At 45.2% G+C, this 14256-nt stretch overlaps 1 long non-coding RNA gene across 2 annotated transcripts in view; it reads right to left on the reverse strand.

Annotated features, from left to right (window-relative positions):
• Nucleotides 1–290: 290 nt before the first annotated feature.
• LOC307201807 overlaps nucleotides 291–14256 on the reverse strand; it is an 80506-nt gene continuing 66540 nt past the window's right edge. Inside the window, exons 4-5 of one of the 2 annotated variants that reach the window (XR_013832762.1) lie at nucleotides 10557–10655; nucleotides 291–3608 (exon numbers count right to left, since the gene is read on the reverse strand). This is a non-coding gene — a long non-coding RNA (uncharacterized lncRNA). The remainder of the gene's footprint in view (nucleotides 3609–10556; nucleotides 10656–14256) is intronic. The other variant, XR_013832761.1, reaches the window with a different exon arrangement.

Here is a 14256-nt window from a genome sequence, read left to right on the forward strand (position 1 = left end):
TGTTTCTGGCTGCTCAGCTCAAACTATTTTCACTCTCCCTGTAAAATTTAATCCGGCTTTACCCCCCCCCCCCCCCAGTTTCGCTTCAGCTACAGGAAAAGGCTGTTGCTCAGTGCGGTAAATGAGCCTACTTTTCAGGCAGAAGACCGCAGTATCAGTCTATGGGCGCAGCCAAGGGGAAGCGGGGGGCAGCTCCCCCCCCATCAAGTAAAACAATAGAAGTACTTAACTGACAGATCACATTGGTCCTGCCCCCCCCCGACAAAAGTCCTGCCCATCCCCAAACAAAGTCCTGCCCCCCCCCCAAAAAAAATGCTGGCTACGCCCATGTATCAGTCCCTGGTAGGACTGGAAGTCTTCCTGTCTGAAATCCTGTTGCCCGTTGATGCAGGGCATCAGTCTTCAAGCGGTGGGTTAGGCACCCACTACAGAACCACAAGCTGATCTAAAGTGGGTTGGAACTTTGGCACGACTGCCATACAAATATATGGTAAAAAAGAAGAAGAAGAAACTAGGCCTCCCCAAATCCATGTTTGGTTGAAAGATGGGTCCTAACTTTGAAAAAGCTGGAGGCTACAAGTGTACTGACCTAGATGGACCAAAGATCTAACTTGAGCTAAGGAAGAATTTGTGTTTTCTCCCTCTCTTTCTCTCTGCCTGTCACCAGCCTCTTTTCCTGTCACACAGTAGTAAATTGAGTGATGGGGGAGGACTTCCGCTCCTGTCCTTTGCAGGGAAAAAGGTGGGGCAGGAAATGACATTCTTGTTAGACTGGGCTAGTCCCACCCGTTTCCCCTGGGGCATTCAAAGGTTTAAGGAATGGCATTCTGTGAGGCACAACAGGAAAAAGTTTCACTGTGTTTGCAGGCAACATTGCAATATGGCTTCCTGTGAAGAGGTGTCATGCCAATGCATAGATTTCCTTGTGGCACTGCCCCCCCCCCCCAGTCTTCCCAATCTGAAGCAAGTTTTAGCACCCACTATGTCAGAATTCCCTTGAGCAAAAGATGAATTATCCTTGGATGCTATAAATGCAATCACAACATGGACCCATCTTACACAGAGGGAAGAGAAGGCAGCAAGGACTTTTGAAGGGTGAGGAGCAGATGCTCTCGTGCCATAGCTATGAAGAGGGATGAGAAGAAAGATACTGCTGAATCAGCTTTAGACAAAGAGAGAGAGAGAGAGAGAGAGAGAGAGAGAGAGGGAGAGGGAGAGAGTTCTGATTCTCTTTTTCCGCATGTCCCCTCCTCCTCCCACTGCAGAGTCAGCGCCAGCTGCGGTTAAGTTCACCTTCATGCATTGCTTAGGGAATCAGAATCCAGCACTGGTTTCTGATTTTCCTGCCATCTATCATGTGGTCTATCTACAGCATCACCATATTTGCACCCCACCGCATCTATTCTTTCAGGGGTCCACAATCATCACCTATTGCAAGAGAGCGCCCCCTGTTTCAGTGAGTAGCCCTTCATTTCTGGGAGTCGCTTCTGTGCCAAAGGAGAGTTAGGGATGAGGTGTCGTTTCCAAGCCAGAAGGCTGTGGAAGGAAGTGATACATCACAGAACTGTATGCAATCCTACAAATTAATGCTTTACAAATAACATGTTTCTGGTCCACTTGACCTCATCGAGCTAAGGAAACACTGTAGTGACAGATAGCCTACACTTCTGTTTCCCACTTGGCAGATGCCAGTTTGGTGGCAGGGCCACTGTGGAGGTAGAGGGAGCTCTATTTGGTGTGAAGGGAGTTGGTCTCACTCTCTCTGGCCACCCTAATAGAACCATAGAATCATAGAGTTGGGAGGGAACCCTGGGGGTCATCTAGATCAACTAGTTGTTATGCAGGAATCTCAACTAAAGCATCCATGACAGATACCGTACCTCTGCTTAAAAATCTCCAAGGAAGGACACCAGGTGTGTTCTGACCAAGTCAGAACAGAGCACAACTATTACTTCCCTTGATCAGGACACCATAGTTCTGTTGCTGCAGACTAGAATAGCATTAACTTTTTTTTGCTGCTGTATTATACTACTGACTCATGTTAAGCTTGTCGTCTAGTAAGACCCCAAGCTCATTTCTACTGGCAGGTCAGGTGTCCCCCATCTTATATTGGTGCAGCTGGTTTTCCCTGCCTAAGTGTAGAACCTGGCCTTTGTCTCTGCTGAAGTTCATTTTGTTAGTTTTGGCCCAGTTCTCCAATCTGTTAAGGTCACCTTGAATCCCGATTCTGTCTTCTGCAGCATTGGCTACTGCTCTCAGTTTGGTATCACCTGCAAATTTGATGAGCATCCCCTCAATTCCTCCACCCAAGTCGTTTATAAAGAGGGTGAACAACAATAGGCCCAGGACAGAACCCTCTGGCACTCCACTTGTCACTTTTTCCAGGGTGATCAGGAACCATTAGTAAGCACTCTTTGGGTTTGGTTAGTAAACCAGCTACAAATCCACTTAATACTCGTCCAGTCCACATTTTACCAGCTTCTCTGCAAGAATATCATGGGGGACTTTGTCAAAAGCCTTTCTGAAATCAAGTTAAACTACATCCACAGCATTCCCCTGATCTACCAGGCTTGTAACTTGATCAAAAAAAGAAAGAAATGAGATTAATCTTGCATGACCTGTTTTTGAGAAACCCATGCTGAGTCTTAGTAATGACAGCATCTTTTTCTAAGTGCTCACAGACCAACTGTTTCTTCCCAGGTACTGATGTCAAGTTACCTGGGTTGGTAGTTACTTATGTCTTCTCCCCCCCCCTTTTTTGAAGATAGGTACAACATTTGGCCGCCTCCAGTCTGCAGTTGGGTTGTACCAATCTTAGCCCTAAATCTATAATTTGCAAATTAGGGGGAGGGAAGAGAAGGCACTCACTCCTCAACCTTCCATTAATCCCATAATATGTCCCACCCCATTATTTCCAGTTGTCCAATGCACTCAATCATTGCTGCCCTTGTCAAGCTATACTGAATTTGGGAACCTGTGTTTCATCTGTTGTTGTTGTTGGGATATTTATTTATTTATTTGTTTATTTATTTACCGGTGTTTATTTATTTATTTATTTGCAGGGGGGGAAGCTCTGGAAATGCAAGCAGTTGCTCAGAAAGCAGAAAGCAGATGGGTGCAACTTTCAGGACTGCTGCCACTCATGTCCCTCCCTACTAGGGCCTCAGGTTTTTTTTTTTTAAATAACTGGACTGTTGTGAGCCAAGCTTCCATAGCAATACCAGATCAGGGAGGTGGTGGCTCCATAAATGTAGAGATTTAACAAAAATGGCAACTCAGAATGCAGGAAGGAAGGAATATGAAGGATGGCTTTTGATTCCAAAGTGCAAATAAAGAGAGGAAAGCAGAGCGTGTGGCTCAGAGGTTCGGTCAGATCAGCAGCAATAGCCATCGCCAAGCAGCAATGTAGGTGCAGTGATGATGGCTTCTTGTTCAGCTTTGCAGCTAGCGGTTGTAAGGTGCCAGTCTCCTCTTTTTTTCCATTTTCCAAATAGATAGGCATGGAAACCTCCTTGGAAATCTGCTTGACATAGGACCCGCAATTTTCCCTTTGCAACTGGACATCTAGTCTCCGTGGGGCTGGGGCTGTGCAATAAATAAATAATAGCCTGAAATGGGAGGCAGAGAGAGAGAGACGGGGTGTGAGGAATTTATAGAGGTCATGGGGCAACTGCAAGCAAAGTTGCCAACTTTCCACCTGGTCACTGTAGTAGTGCTTTTAACAGCAGTTTGATATACAGACTTTAGCAGGTGATGGTGTCAGTCTCCAGGTTTTGAGAAGCAATATTTGCTCATTTTTGCAAATCAGGTTGATGCTCAAGGCACGAGAGCAAGCCAGCCAGTGGTGCAGCAAGGTTGTAGACAGGAAAACAAAGCAGGTCCAGGTTGGCTTATGGGCCCTCAGGTTTCCTGACACAGATCACCATCAGACAAAGCAGATATTGAACCATCCTCTTGGTTTGTTTTCACAAAATTTGTGCAGAGGTTCTATGACGTCGCCATCAAGTTGTTACCCTGGTCTTCCCATTGCAGTTTTCCACCACTGCTCTTACAATTTAGAAACAAATGTAATGAATGCAACACTCACCAACTTAACTTCTTACTGCTCAACCCTATGCATGTTTCCTCAAAAGTAAGTGCCACTAAGTTCAGTTGGAATTACTTCCCTAGTAAGTAGGCTTAGAACTGAAGCCCATTGCACTCAATTAGACTTATTCCTGAGCAGACTTCTAACATTATTATTATTATTATTATACCGCCCTTCATTGGAAGATGGCAGGGTGGTTCACAACATAAAAATACAAAATGAGAACACAAATCACATTAAAAAAACCAGGACAGACTGATAACCCTCTATCCCACAAACACATTTAAAAGGACACAGAAAGTTAATCAGCCCAAGACTTGGTTAACAGAACTGTACTATAAATCAAATCTGAATAAATGTGCATATAAGGTGGGGGTTGGGGAATGGGCTGCATCCAATTAGTCATATTCAGAGATGACCCGCTGAAATTAATGGGCATTACTAACGTAGGTCCATTAAGTTCAGTGGGTTTACTCTGACTAGAACCTAGTTGGATACAGCCTAATACAAACTTTGTTTTTACATGATGTTAATCAGGGGCAGCTTTTTTTAGTCAATCAAAATGTTTTAATTGAGTTTACCTGATTGATTGATTGATTGATTGATTGAGCATTGCAGCCCTAGTTATAAGCATGTTATTTAAAAGTAACACACTTGAACTTATGGAGTACGGAGGGGAGGAATGCTGTTCCCTACACCTCCTCCCAAAGTATTATTTGATAAAATATCCCCTGTTCAGGATGCTCAATTTTCTAAAGGGTTATGGTGGCTGTTGTTTTTAATGCTACCAATCATACATCTCAAGACAATTCACAAAAAGCAAACCCATGACTAAGTGTCTAAAGCAGAACCATGACAACATGCAGAATCCATAAATGGGCAGTTTGAACACAGGATCATGTTACAGCAAGGAAAACTGAAGCACAATCCAATGTACGTTTACCTGGAAGGAAGTCTCACTATGTTCAGTGAGGGCATACCCCCAGGTATGTCTGCATTGGATTACAACATAAGGCATGTTTTTTTTTTAAAAAAAAAGTATTGCAGGGTGTGAGTGGACTTCTCACACATCAAGAAAGTGTCAGTGGACTAGGAATCATGGCCCCAGCAACTATTGCTCCATTCTGTATGGGCAACCACCTGTGTCTCCATCCATTGCAGTACAAGAGGCAAAACGCTCCAGCAGGAGAACCTGTCCCTAGAGATGCAGTAATGCGGGGAAAACTTCAGCTATGCATTTCTTGAGTGTCATGAAGCTCTTAAAGACACAGGAGTTTGTCCACTAAAATTAAGGCAACTGTCAGCTTCTCGGTACTCTCTGTCCCACTTCACACGAATTTCACACGGACGGCTGAGATGATCTCCTAAGGTGAAGTTGTTCGCTCCTCACTGCAAAATCACCTTTGCATAATTCAGACAACACACACTTTATTTATTATAAAGGATTTATACGTCACCTTTCTGATACCTATGTAGTATTACTCAAGGCGGCATCACTTGAGTTCTTTTGACGGGTGACTCAACCACCCACCCACCCCACCCTGATTGAATGTGTGTACCAAATCCATTGGGGGGTAAACATTCCTCTGAGATGATAGGAAAGGTGTATCAATCCTGTCTGGTATTAAATGGCTCATTCACACAGGCAAGCGAACCCTTGCAGTCATCAAAGGATAGACTTGCCCTCTACAGTTCTCCATTGATCCAAGTTGATATGTGTTCCTCTCCCTGCGAGCTGAGGCTGTTCTGGGGGAGGAAGGGAAACCATAAAGAAAATGTAGCAAATTCCCTTTAGGTAAGGTTGGTGGGCCTGCCTCTGAGAGGCTTTCTGTGCCTTTAAGAGTAGAAAAAGCCACACCCAGTAAGAATTTCTCTCCCATGCAAGCCTTGAAGGTACAAGGGGATTCTGAGTCTAGATCTGGCAGCCCTGCATTTGGGGCTCTCTGTTGAACAAACAGTCATGCTAGAAACCAGAAAGAGTTGAGAGCAGCGAGGGAAAACGTTTTGCTTTTGCTGTTTTAAGTAATCTGCCATCTTTGGGGAGGGCAGAGCTTTCTCCTGTGGCTTTCACAGGTGCATGAGGACAAACAAAAATTCAACAGGTGAAGCCTTCACCATCACTGTGAAAAGCTGCACCTGTTCAACTTCCACCCACCACGGAGTGGTTAAAAGTGCAAGAGCCCCACAGGAGAGGGGGCGAGGGATGGCATATTTAATAGTGTTGTGATGAATTTTGGTACTGAAAGCATTAAAACATCTCTAAGCCTTGCTTCCTTCCCCCCTGTGCATGGATACAAACAACCCTTGGGATGGAAGAAGTCATATAAGGGCTAAAAGCCATCTTGTACATTTACACAGACTAAGGAGAATGGGAATAGGGGTATTTTGTCAGCAGCATTAAAGCTAAAAGAAGCGTTTTGGAATAAACAGATGTATATCGATATGTGTGGCACACTCAAAGGCAAAGTATTAGTTTTTATACCAATTAAATCATTTTCTCTCCCTCTTGTGAAAGCTCTCTGCCACACCTGGGCAGAGGAAGTGGAAATATTCTGGTGGTGCTTACAAGACTTAAATTTGCACACACAGAGAGACATCTTGGAAGCAGCTGAGTATTTTATTCTCTATAAGTGTCTAAGGTTTAAATATGGAATGCAACTTTTGAAACACGGGGAGGAGAGTGCCTGCCACGGTGAGAAAAGTGGATCCTGTGGTCATGGAGGCAGAATTGGTGCAGCTGGTCTGGAGAGGTGGCACTGATTCTATTTTCTTAGGCTGCATCCTAGAATTTTGGGGTGAATGGGGTTGGGGGGAAGGGGAACCTAAGGGGAGGGGGAGGGGATTAATTAACCAACAAAGGAACCTTTTTTTAAAAAAAGAAAAAAATAATTAATTACAAGAAAATTGTTATTAATGGTTATTAATTATTATTATTATTATTATTATTATTATTATTATTATGGTTAATAAAAATGTCCCGACCCCAGTCCTCCTTGCTATGGAGGAGGGACTGGGCCAAAAAAAACAATCCATTATTTACTCTGTAATATAATGTAAATAAGACTTCAATAAACTTTATTTCAAACAAAAATATCTCCTCTTCATGACCATAGAAACAGAGTTCCCTATGAGATAGGATCTAGATGGATTGATAGGTATCAGAGTATAGATTAGGCTACTATAAAACTCATATTATGAGCTGCAATGATTCCTTCCTCACCAGGCAGGGATGGGACTCTGGGAGAGACTGCCTGAATTCCTTGAGAGCCACTGCCGCTTTGCATAGATACTTCTGAGCTAAATGGACCAGTAGTTCAATTCATTAAAACGCAGCTTCCTTTCCAGCTGTAAGAGGGGGATCACTCTGTGTGTGCTCAGAGGCACTATCATCTTTATTATTATCGCTTTGCACGTTTTGGGGCTGAGGTGGAAGGACCCGCTGGCTCTCTGAGAAAATGGAACAATAAAGTGATGGCCATTGTGATGGAGCGAAAGGATCCAAGCTAGGATAGCTCGGTCGGTAAAGTATGAGACTCCTAATTTCAAGGTTGTGGGTTCAAGCCTCATGTTGGGCAAAAGGTTCCTGCATCACAGGGGATTGGACTAGATCAGTGTTTCCCAACCTTGGGCCTCCAGATGTTTTTGGCCTACAACTCCCATCATCCCTAGCTAGCAAGACCAGTGGTCAGGGATGATGGGAATTGTAATTCAAAAGCAGCTGGAGGCCCAAGGTTGGGAAACACTGGACTAGATGATCCCTGTGGTCCCTTCCATCTCTACAGTTCTAGGATCTCCAGGGAGTAGAGTGCAAGAAGGTTCAAGGAGCCAGTGTAGTGTAGTGGTTAGAGTAGCCTGGAGACCAGAGTTCAAATCTCCACTCAGCCATGAAGCTCACTAGCACCTGAGTGAAGATGGACCAGAGGACAAGGCTGGAAGGCAGGAGAACTCTGGATCTTTCCCCATTCCTTATGGGTGCATTTCCCTGTGACTCCATTTCCCCAGTCTCCATCAGGAACCAACGATGTCAATATAAGAGAGCTAATGGGCTACACTAACCTGAGAAAAGAAGGGAAGGCCTAGCGATAAGAGCACCCTCCTCCTCCTGGCAAATGTGGAATGGGTTAATGGTCACCATGGCAATGAGCTGGGAATATGGTACCTTGGATGCACACGTGGCAACGGAGGAACTGGCAGAAACTGTGCCGCATAGAGAAGACGGGAGGGGGGAATGGAGGGGGATTGTGGAATCAGGAAGGATGCAATGAATGTGGAATGTGCAGGGAGAGATCAGGGAGAGTTAGGATTCACTTTGATGAGGGAAGAGAGCAGAAGAGAAATAATAGGAGGAGGAAATACAGGAGCAGCTGGTGCAGGCAGCTGAATAAAGCAAATGTGTTTGGAGGAGTGTGAGATTTTGGGGTACAGGATCAGTGGCGGCGGGGAGAGTTCTGGAGAAGGGGAAAGAGATGAAAAGAAAAGGCTAGGAGGAGGTGGGTAGATTGCGGGAACAATGACTGCTGCTAATAGGAGGAGGAAATCAAATGCAGAGGGGGGCGTGGAGAAAAGGGAAAAGAGGAAAAACAAGCTGGGGCTGCAGAAAAGGGGGAAAATGCAGCAAGAGGAATAGGAGGAACACGGGGTGGGGGAGAGAAGTCTGGGAGACCAAAAAGAGTGGGGGCAGGAGGGAACGATGGGGATGGTTGCATCAAAAGCATCCAGGGTTCTGCAGGGGGGGAGATTTTTGGCAGTGAATGTGGGGGAAATGGATCAGAGGAGCAAGGAAGGAGAACCTCTGCTGGGATGGGAGGGGGGGATCAATTAAACAGGAACTGAGGAAAAAAGAGCATGAGTCTAGTTAGCAATATTTTTTGCCGGAGGGAGAGATAGAATCTAGGGAGAATTAACTACAGAGAAGTGGGGAGGGTGGGAGAGCAGATACGGGGGAAGCCATTAGGGCGACAGGATGCGGGGGAGGAAATTAGAGGAAGAAAGGGAAGAGGAGGAGGAGGGCGAAGAGAAGAATAAATCTCCTGTCTGAGAGATTGGAGGTGGGGAGGAAGACTGAGTGGGTGCAGGTGGAAGGGAAGTCACGGAACAAAGAAGGGATAAGGTTGGGGTTGTGGGAAGGCCGCCAGTGGAAGATGTGTGATCCAAGGTAGCTACTGTTAGGGATGCAGGAGAAATCAGATTCAGTTACCACTTAAAGGCAAACTTACTTAATTTGCTATTTCTGAACAATACGTGAAACAAAACTAAGCCACCCATCAAATCCACACTTCTCTGAATTTTGCAAGGCAGCTCTCCATAGAAGTAACGTGCACATAGGCTATGGCCTAGGGTACAAATGTGCTTATAAATGCATGTATTAGTGAAAGCAACCTACAGAAATGCATGATGTTAGGGGAAATTGCTTTGCAAAAAATGGGTATACCAGGCAAAATTGCATACAGAAAGATGTACATTAGGACAATTCACACTGAGAAGTTGATGAATTTTCATGGGGACGATGAAAAAAACAAAACACAGATAGATGTAGAAATTTAGAGAACAGAAGACTGGAAAACTTGCCATAGTGCAAAGGCAGTTAATACCTTTTTTATTTTTTTAAAAAATTGTATACTTGTTAATCACAGTTGTCTCTAAGCAGTGTACAGGAGACCCAATGCAATAAGACTAAAAATGAGTTACAACCATAAAATCAGAATTCAATTTAAAAGTTTGTCTTCAATATGTGCCAGAAGTTCAACAGGGAGGTGGACATAAGAAGAACCCTACTGGATCAGGCCAATGGCCCATCTAAGTCCAGCCTCCTGCGTGCACAGTGACCAACCAGATGGCCGTGGAAAGCCCACAGGCAGGATATATATGCAACAGGGCATTATTCCCACTTGCAATTCCCGGAAGCTGGTGTTCCGAGGCATGCCACATCCAACAATGAATTTCAAAAGAAGGCAGTTGTTTGTAGTCAGGTGTTGAGTTGGTGGTGGTGGTGGTGGTATGTGTGTTTTACTACTTAGCTACAATCAGCCAAGAAGCTGGAGAAGCAAGACCGTGGTAAACATGTTCTAACGTTACAGCTGACCCCCTTCCTATTTGGTGCTATGCAAATTTACAGGAGGTCATGACCTAGGATGTAAATAGATGACTGTAATTGCCCAGTGAGAAATGGAAGCATACAGTGGATGCAGAGTTGAGGAAATAGGATGGAGAGTGCTCCCGGTATGGAAGCTTGGGAAAGGTTCTGCAGCGAAATTAAAGGGATGCAAAGAAGACTCGAGAAGAGATGCAAAGAACACTTGAGGTTCGGTGGATGTGTAAGTGTGCCTGGGAACAGGAAGAGCTGTTGAAGAAATGCAAGGAAGAGATCAGAATCATGAAGGCACTATTGGGTCAAAAGGATTAAAATGGTTCATGGCTCACATTTTGCAGAAGGACCCTCACAACAGTTTTATCTCCACTACAAACTTACATTGGCTTTTAATTTCCAAGAAACCCAGGAATTGAAGTTTGGTGATGATGCTGAGATCAACACATGGAATTGCAATTCCGAGAATTTCTTATGCTTTTCCTAGAGGAAGAGGAAATAACATAAATCAAGATAAGGGTGGAGTCCTATATCTAAGAGAAAACCTCACAGAACAAAGCGGGATCTCCTTCTGAGTAAACATCACACTTCATGGTCACCTCCAAACTGTCACTATCTTGATGGAGGGATTCAGCTGCATACCAAAAAGTTAGGTTTGCCCAAATAAAGTGGATTTTGGAACAACAAATCCACTTTTAAAAAAAATCAAATATTTTGCAGTTAGGAAAGTGACAGAGAAATGTGCTAAAAAGTGTGGGTTAATGATTGATGGACCGGAAGGAATGCAACCTCTGTGCAAATAAATCAGAATGAATGTCTGTTGTTGACTATCCTCCACACAAATAAATCAGAACAAATGCTCATTGAAGACAGGACATACTGGGTATGTTTTGTGCAAGCAAATTAGGATGGATGCTCAATAAATAGGCCATCTGGAGGAGCTTCATATCTATAGTGTACGTATACTTTTGATGCTTCCGGGCAACCTGTTTATTGGACATTCATCCTCATTTGTTTGCATGAAGTTGGAGGGGGCAGCAATATGACTTTGGCTTTTGGTTGAGCATTAGTTGGGCTTCCCCTGTTCAGTAGCTTTATCTTGTTCAGAGTCTAGCATCCCAATAATCTCCCTAGGGTGGAACCCCAGAGCTGGCAACTCATCATTTGTATTTGAGGAGCTCAGTCCATAAGAATAGAATAGGATCAAGTCTGTGCCTATGTACATATATATCCTTTTTGTTGTCATGAGTTATTATTTCTTACAAGGGCCGCTATCCCAGCAGACAATGCCAAACTTTCACAAGACTGACGGGTGACGGATGGTGCATTCAGGGGTTTGACTGAACGAATTGACTTGTCCTCTATTGACATGTTTTGTGATCCACATTGCCATCAAGCCCTGATGCTTTTACGCAGCGTTGTCAGAGAGGGAAATGTGCCGTTCCCAGACTGATGAGCTCTGACATTCAAAACAGGTTGTGGGGCTGAACCCTCGCTCAAATAAAGCCGAGGAGGAGAGAAGACAGGGAGTTCTTCACAACAATCTCAGAATCACCCCCCCTCCCTTCCACTCCTCCTGCAAGCCTAGACTTCTGGGTGGGAGAGAGGTGGAGTTGTGAGCACTGGCATCTGCTGAACAGAGAGATACAGCATTCTGCATTGGCATGGCAACCGGGGCAGGGAGGGGGGAGAAGGGAGGCAGCAGCTTCCCGGCTGTGTCTGGAGCTCACAGTCATCAGCAGCATATGCCAAAAGAACAGGGGCAATCCACACTGTGCAGCAGTGTGCGCTGTGTGCAACCCTGGATAGTTCTAAGTTATGCCGAGGGGACACCGATGCTATGCAATGCGGCAGCAAGGCTGTGCACAACTTCAGTGCACGGTGATGCAAACACAACAGGCAGATAGTCACGCACAACGACAATGCAGTTTGCGTGTGCACACTGCACAGGGATATGCAACAGGCACCATGAACAGTGAGCATAAGGCATGCATAGCCCCCAAGGCCCACGGATTTATGTAGAACAACACAGCATGATAGATGATGGTGATACACAGCTGACAATAAAACACACAAAAATGCCACACACCACTGTTCCTAAGTAATTAACAATTTGCAGTGCTACTGCAACGAACAGCACAAAATGTATAGTACACACCTGCTTTGCAATACACTAACGCAGTGTTGTGTAATAGCTCACACACTGCAGCACAACAGAGAAGGGAGATGCAGTAACCCGTGGCAGTGACATTTATCACAGGTATACAACCATATACTCTGTACAAATGTAATACATAGTGCACAGCACAAGGTAAGGATGCATTATGTGCAACAGTACACATCAAAACACCACAGAACAACACACATAACCAACTATAATCAGTACACTGCGATGATGACTTGTATTGGTCACTCAGATTAATCACCCAGTTCCTGGCTTTTGTCTCTTTGTCACAATCTAGCATGACCAAAGCAGGGAAGGCAGGGTGGTCCTGTGCTGAGAGAAGCTCCAGCCACAGATTCTGCTGCTAGGTGGATTCCGCCTGACTCCCTCCACCATCATGGTGGACATGCTAACAATGCACATTGATCTGGAAGGGTAACCAATGCATTGCTGCCACTCCCTGCCCCAGATGGTATTGGACTGCATCTTCCATCAGCCCCAGCCAGCGATGCAAGTCCCAAACAAGGCAAGGTACGGCAGATAAGTATACAATCTACCCTTGATTCCTGCGCAAGTTCATCCCTCTTTAGAGCCCTCTGTCTTCCTTTTGCTTGTGGAAAGCTCAGTCTAGACTGTGTAGGAGAAGTGAGCACGGTGGGTGGGTGGGTGGGTGGGCCACTGTCACCTGCGGGACCCCTGGGCTCACACAGAGGGGGGGAGCTGGTGAAGCCAAACCTGGGAAGGACAAGTTCACATTCAAGGGCTGGGGCACTCTGCTGAATCACTGCATATGCCAGCCTCTGTAAAATGTTTTGAGTGTAGTTTACATGGTAGCACAGAAAGATGGACACAGGTGAATGCGCTTATAGATATGTAACAGCACATCCGCTCCTGTCCACTTGATCTCGTCCCCTGTCCTGAAGCCTTCAGATGACAAATCCAGGGAGACTGTATGCACACGGGGGGGGGGGGGATGAAATGAGGACTGCAGTGACAGGTTCCATTGCAAAACCTGCATATCCAATAGACTGCCAAACCCTGCTCTGGATATTATGTGACTACATAGAAGGGGAGTGAATCGCATGCTCCTCCTTGACCTCTGCATGTCTGAAAGAGCCCTCTCATGTTCAACTGAATGCAAAGATGGAGCTCTTCATGCCATCAGGATCCCTGAATTATCAGGGCTCCTGTTCACAGATTGAGAACCCTGCAGATGCCCTGCTCTATCAGGTATTATCAGACAACTTGTGGAAGTCAGGAACCCGTGATCCATACAACATCCATACAGGGCATCACAATAGACCTCACAAGTGTGTACAAACCATAGGCATACAGGGTTTCTGTGCATGACCAGGAACTATTCTGCAGTGCAGCAATACTGCTTGCTTCTTTATTTCTGGGTGCAATTCAAAATATGATTATTATTTTTTAACCCACAGACTCCATTGGGAGTCTTCCCATCCACCAAGACCCACCAAATATTTGGAGAAGGCCCTCCACCAAGAAACCTGCCCACTTTGCAAGAACTCATAGCAGGACCTTCCTAAAAGTGGCTCCTCCATAATTATGTAACACTTTCTTCAACAAGCCCCACCTACTTTAGATGCCTTTAGAAAAGGCTTGGGGAGCCCTTTTAACTCCAAGAGCCACATTCCCTTCTGGGCAACCTTTGGTGTTGGGGGGGGCGGTCACATGCCAGGTAAGGAAGAGGCCTTATCAGTGTTCAATGATAGATTACACCCAGGCAATGATAGATTACACCCAGGTACACTGGGTGACCTTGGGCCATTCACTGCCTCTCAGTCTAACCTACCGCACAGGGTTGTTATTCAATGAGGAGGGGAAAACTGAATGTGCCACCTTGAGCTCATGTTCTGATGCAGGTAGACTAGACATTGTTGAATCAGTAAATAAGCAAGA

The sequence above is a fragment of the Podarcis cretensis genome (assembly GCF_951804945.1).
Source record: "Podarcis cretensis genome assembly, chromosome: 13".
Lineage (NCBI taxonomy): Eukaryota > Metazoa > Chordata > Lepidosauria > Squamata > Lacertidae > Podarcis > Podarcis cretensis.